Raw genomic sequence first — 6,003 nt, forward strand, 5'->3', positions numbered from 1 at the left:
GCCCTCCTGTATACAATGGACAAAGAAGCTGAGAAGGAAATCAGAGATACATCACCCTTTACAATAGCCAAAAATGACATAAAATACCTTGGGGTAACACTAACCAAGCAAGTGAAGGATCTATATGACAAGAACTTTAAGTCCCTAAAAAAGGAATTGAAGAAGATGTCAGAAAATGGAAAGATCTCCATGCTCATGGATAGGCAGGACCAACATAGTAAAAATGGAAATTTTACCAAAAGCAATCTGCAGATTCAATGCAATCCCCATCAAAATACCAACACAATTCTTCACAGACCTGGAAAGAACAATACTCAACTTCATATGGAAAAACAAAAAACCCAGGATAGCTAAAAGAAACCTGTACAATAAAACAACTTCTGGAGGCATCACAATCCCTGACTTCAAGCTCTACTATAGAGCTACAGTAATAAAAACAGCTTGGTATTGGCATAAAAACCGACATGTGGACCAATGGAATCGAATTGAAGACCCTGACATTAATCCACACACCTATTAACATATAATTTTTGACAAAGAAGCCAAAAGTGTACAATGGAAAAAAGAAAGCATCTTCAACAAATGGTGCTGGCATAACTGGATATCAACATGTAGAAGGCTGCAAATAGATGCATATCTGTCACCATGCACAAAACTTAAGTCCAAGTGGATCAAGGACCTCAACATAAATCCAGCTACTTTGAACCTGCTAGAAGAGAAAGTAGGAAGTAGTCTTGAACGCATTGGCATAGGATATCACTTCCTAAATATAACACCAGTAGCACAGACACTGAGACAAACAATCAATCAATGGGACCTCTTGAAACTGAGAAGCTTTTGTAGAGCAAAAGATACGGTCAACAAGGCAAAGCGACAGCCTACAGAATGAGAAAAGATCTTCACCAACCCCACATGTGACAGAGGACTGATATCCAGAATATATAAGGAACTCAAGAAATTAGACATCAAAACGACCAATAGTTCAATTAAGAAATGGGCTATTGAACTAAACAGAGAATTCTCAACAGAGGAAACTCAAATGGCTGAAAGACATTTAAGGAATTGCTCAATATCCCTAATCATCAGGGAAATGCAAATCAAAACAACTCTGAGATACCACCTTAAGCCTGTCAGAATGGCTAAGATCAAAAACACTGAAGACACTTTATGCTGGAGAGGATGTGGAACTAGGGGAACTCTCCTCCACTGCTGGTGGGAATGCAAGCTTGTGCAACCACTTTGGAAATCAATGCGCTTTCTTAGAAAATTGGGAATCAATCTCCCCCAAGATCCAGCTATACCACTCTTGGGCATATACCCAAGAAATGCTCAATCATACCACAAGAGCACTTGCTCAGCTCTGTTCATATCAGCATTGTTTTGTAATAGCCAAAACCTGGAAACAACCTAGATGCCCTTCAACTGAAGAATGGATAAATAAATTGTGGCTCATATACACAATGGAATACTACTCAACAGAGAAAAACAATGACATCATGAGGTTTGCAGACAAATGGATGGATCTAAAAAAATCATCCTGAGTGAGGTAACCAGACTCAGAAAGACAAATATGGTATGTACTCACTCATAGGAGGATACTAGATGTGGAACAAGGATGACTGGACTGCTACTCACATCACCAGGGAGGCTACCTGGAAAACAGGACCCCAAGAAAGACACGGGGATCGCCCAATGACAGAGAAATGGGTGAGATCTACATGAACAACCTGGACATGAGTGTAATATTTAATATTCATTCACACAAATGAATATTAAATATTACAACCTGCTGAGTCCATTTAGTTCCAGAAACCATTTTCTCACTGACCCTGTCCTTGGAGGCTATCATCTGTATACTCATATGCATCTAAGTCTACATTGTAGTGTTCTTCTGTTTTTCTTGAGATAGAATTTCTGTCGCTATAAAGCCCAGGCTGGCCTGAAATTTATGACCTCTGCCTTCAATAGTACTAGGATTATAAGGATGTCTGCAGGCATGGCACAATGATGTCTTCTTGTGGCAGAGCTCAGCTTCCTTTTCCAACAAAATCTTCTCTTTACTCATATCCACTTTCTACATCCCCTATCAAACTTCTCAGAATGGAAGTTTCCATAGACAAGGTCCTGACTCACTTTGTGGAGTTCTGCACGTTTTTGTTGTGAATTGTTTTTCTCTCCAAATGGTTCTGAGTTCTCCCTCTACACACCATCCCAGGTAAATGTGGTCATTAACTCTCTTGCAATGTCTTTATTTACCTGATGGAATCTAACCACAGAGAGCATGTTACTAAGTTCTTCCATTTTTAAAAATCTTCATCTACTTTTGCCAAGATCCAGCGGGTCACATTACTCAACATATCTAGAATCTTTCCCTTAAATTGCTCTACGTCTGACAGGCCCACTATTCACCATGCTGTGCATCACCTTCACAGGCATATATTTAAGTGATTAAGTCCCTGCCCAGAATGTGTAAAAAATAAATAAAAGCAATGCTGGACCCTGTTGTCAATGATGTCCTACCTATTGAAGTCACTTTTGTCATGTTAGTACTGTTCAAACTGCTTGTCAATGTCATTATCTTAAAACAATGTCTGCTCTTGATAGTATCAACATACCATTGTTAAATGTGTCTGTCACCATAAGGTACAGCCTGAAGGACAACCCATCCCACAGTTTCCATGTTTAAGGGGCTAGAGTCATAACCTCTTGGTAGAGCACTTGCCCGGCATGGCATGAGACCCTGCATTTGATACCCAGCACTACACAGACCCAAAGAACCTCAGCCATTGAGTTACATTTGGGCTGTTCTTGAACTTTTCTAGAGGCACCAGGTGTTTAGGAATAGGCGGTTTATGAGGAGCAGCATTCTAAGACAGACCTGTCAATTGTGAACTCAGAACTTTCCGCCACTGCTTTCCTAGGAAACTGATCAGAATGATTTGCCAATCTAAGAGCCAGGAGTTTCTGGATTTATCCACTGAGTTGGCTGTTACTTAAACACCTTTCATGGAGTTCCTTCCATCAGCTCTATCTGCTGATGTGCTGGAAATCAGTGCCTAGTACTGATGGGACCCACCTGTCTAAGGTGAGAATTTTTGTGATATAAATTCTTTATCTCCAGGAAATCTTTAGCACAATCTGTATTTCTCAATAATTCAAGTGGATATTTTGGGAGAATTGAAGCCTTACATTGGCAATGATGAGGGACAATTAATGTTTGAATTACAATGTGTATTTGCAATAGAAAACTTGATACAAGATCAAATAACTTGGACATTTTTTGATTTTTACTGGGAAAAGTATTTTCATAACTGAATGAGAAATTAATTTGCTTAATATGTTTCATTCATTATTTGTTGAGTTTATGAGTTTATGATCTTCCATTTTGCTTACTTCATTTTTTTTCAGCCATTTCTAGCCCTTTAGACTCTGTGGGATCTGCATATACCTGCTGAATTATAGAAAAAAGGCTGAGAAAATATTTTGTGTTTCCATTTGTCTTCCAGATTCAGTCAAATTTCCTATATTTTAGAATGGATACAGGTAATGTCAGTACTTTTAGAAAATCTGTGGTAAAATCCTGAGGACATTGTTAGATATTTCTGTCTTATTTTCCTGGACACATTGTATTCTCAAGAAGAGGTGCAGAAGTACCATAGGATCATGGGGGAAGAAACGTGCAGGCTGGACCAAGGTTGGCAGATGGAAGGCAAGGCTGGCTTGAAAGAATTTATGAGAGTTTCCAGGAATCAGGAGGGAGAGAGTGTGTGTGTACTGGTTTTAATGGGATGACAAGGAAGTAAAAAAAAATCCAGTAAGATAATCCATGTACTTCAAACCATCCTATCAAAATGAATGAAATCAAAACAAAACAACAGACATTCAACAAGACAATGGGAAAAAAAAAAAGGACCAAAGGGATTGAAGGTCAGGGTTAATTCCTAGTCATACTGGGTTTTAACAGGAATCTTTTTCCTTTTCTTTTTTTTTCCACTTCTAAATGATGAGCACACGATTATACTTTCCAAACAAAGAATTTTTTTAACTACTCTCTATTATGAATTCCTCATGTAAGCATGAGAAAACACTTAAAAATTATGTGAGCTACTTTCTATTTACTCAGAAACTAGATTCTCTAAATCATATTTAAAACTCAGTTTAAGTTTTGCATGTATTGTCATGCCAATCTCTTCTGATGACAGATTAACCATAGAATTTTAAAACTTGAATAATAGGACATTCCGAAATAACTAACAATTATGTGGCTTCATTCCTCTCAGTATAGAACATACATGTAGAATTAATGGCAGGATTTTCAGAAGAAAGAATATAAATTCTTTCTTATCAAATGCAACTGTTCAAGCATTTCTAATCAGTTGAGCGGGGCTCTAAGGATAGAGGTAGTGTAAACAATTAAGCCCTTTAATTCTCAGCTGCTACTGATTAATTAGGATATGCACATGTAAAACACTGAATTAATATAGTTAAGAAAAGACTCAGTTGTTATTAATTTGTATTTTAAATTTGTGGAACTTCATCATTCAATAAATGAACTGAAGCTCCTAGTCCATTATAATAAATTTGATTTTTTTAGACTTTGGTATTTACGATTATACTATAAAATAAATGTAAAGTAGATAAGCAGGTAATTTTTCTACTCAATTATCAAACTAAAATATTTATGCACAGTACATATAAATTTGTCAGTTAGCAATACAAATACATTCAAGGACTTAAGTGTTGCATACTTGCTCATGCCTCCAGACTCACACTAGAACAGAGCTAGGCATGACTACTGACTTCACATAAATAGTGTCCACTCTTTCTAGGAAGCTTAAAGAGAAATTCATAATTTGTCCAAGAAAGAACTATCTTCTTTCTTTAGTTTCTTTTTTTCTTTTCTAGTTTTTGGTTCAACGTCCTCTTCCCTGGTGGAATTATTTCCACAGGCAGGCATTGTTTTATATTCCGTTCATTCCTGTCTTTAGAGACTAGTGTTTTTTTTTTTTTTTCATTTCAGGATGCCTTTGAGTCATAACACAGCAAGGAAACACTTATTCATTCTTCATTATTTGTGTTTGATATTGTCTGCATTTAGTTACATAATTTGTATACTTTCCTGAAAATGAGGACATGAAATGAGGTCATAGAAAACCATTTCTTTCATAGTGTAACTAGATATAAAAAAAGAATGCTTTTTCTGGCCACTCAGTGGTCTCTGCCCATGTAGGTACTATGGGAACAATTTGGATGGTAGTCTTGATTAACTCACTTTTTTAGGTAAGTAAGATAACTGGTCTGCTACTTATTATTTTTCTATTGTGTCAGAGGAAGTATGTCACCATGGCAAAGACCATCATCACTGTCATTTAGGTGTGTGTTCTTCTACTGTCTCTTCAAAAAAGAAAATCCCAAGAAAGAGATTCACATCAGATGAAAATATTCCATGGCAGACCTGTTTCACACACAGCCAGAGCTGGGATGATGACACAAAACTTCTAAACATGCTTCATGATTATTATTGCTCTGGCTTTTTCTCAGTTTACATTTTTTGAGGCAATGTGAGCTTCATAGGAGATTCTAATTTACAAAGGATGAAAAAGACATGGAAACCCTATTATCAGCTCCTGGCATCCTCATGCAAATTCCTTATTACTGATAGATAAAAGCATATTTGGAATGAGAAATACAGGTAGTTCAGTTCTTAGCTTTTAAAATACATCATGTTTCAATGCAAAGGCCCAAACCAAAAGTGCTCAAATGGGAGATGCAGAGAGCACAGTAAGGAACTAGAGATGTGAACAGTTAAACGCTTATGTAAAATTTGATGTTTTACATAACTTTAATGAACTGACAAAGTCTTCTGGGGAAAAAGCCCCAGAGGCAAACACACACAGGGGATTTGGTCAAACAACTTTTGGGCAAAGATTGTATGATTTTGTAATTGGAAAGGAACCAATGAAATGCGAGTTGAGTCTGGTTAATGATCTGCAGTTATTGGTT

At 36.9% G+C, this 6,003-nt stretch overlaps 1 protein-coding gene across 1 annotated transcript in view; it reads right to left on the minus strand.

Annotated features, from left to right (window-relative positions):
• Positions 1–6,003, minus strand: part of LOC114701773 (albumin-like) — a 191,297-nt gene that overhangs the window by 51,815 nt on the left and 133,479 nt on the right. The window lies entirely within an intron of this gene.

Source organism: Peromyscus leucopus, chromosome 10, assembly GCF_004664715.2.
Source record: "Peromyscus leucopus breed LL Stock chromosome 10, UCI_PerLeu_2.1, whole genome shotgun sequence".
In the NCBI taxonomy this organism is placed as follows: Eukaryota; Metazoa; Chordata; class Mammalia; order Rodentia; family Cricetidae; genus Peromyscus; species Peromyscus leucopus.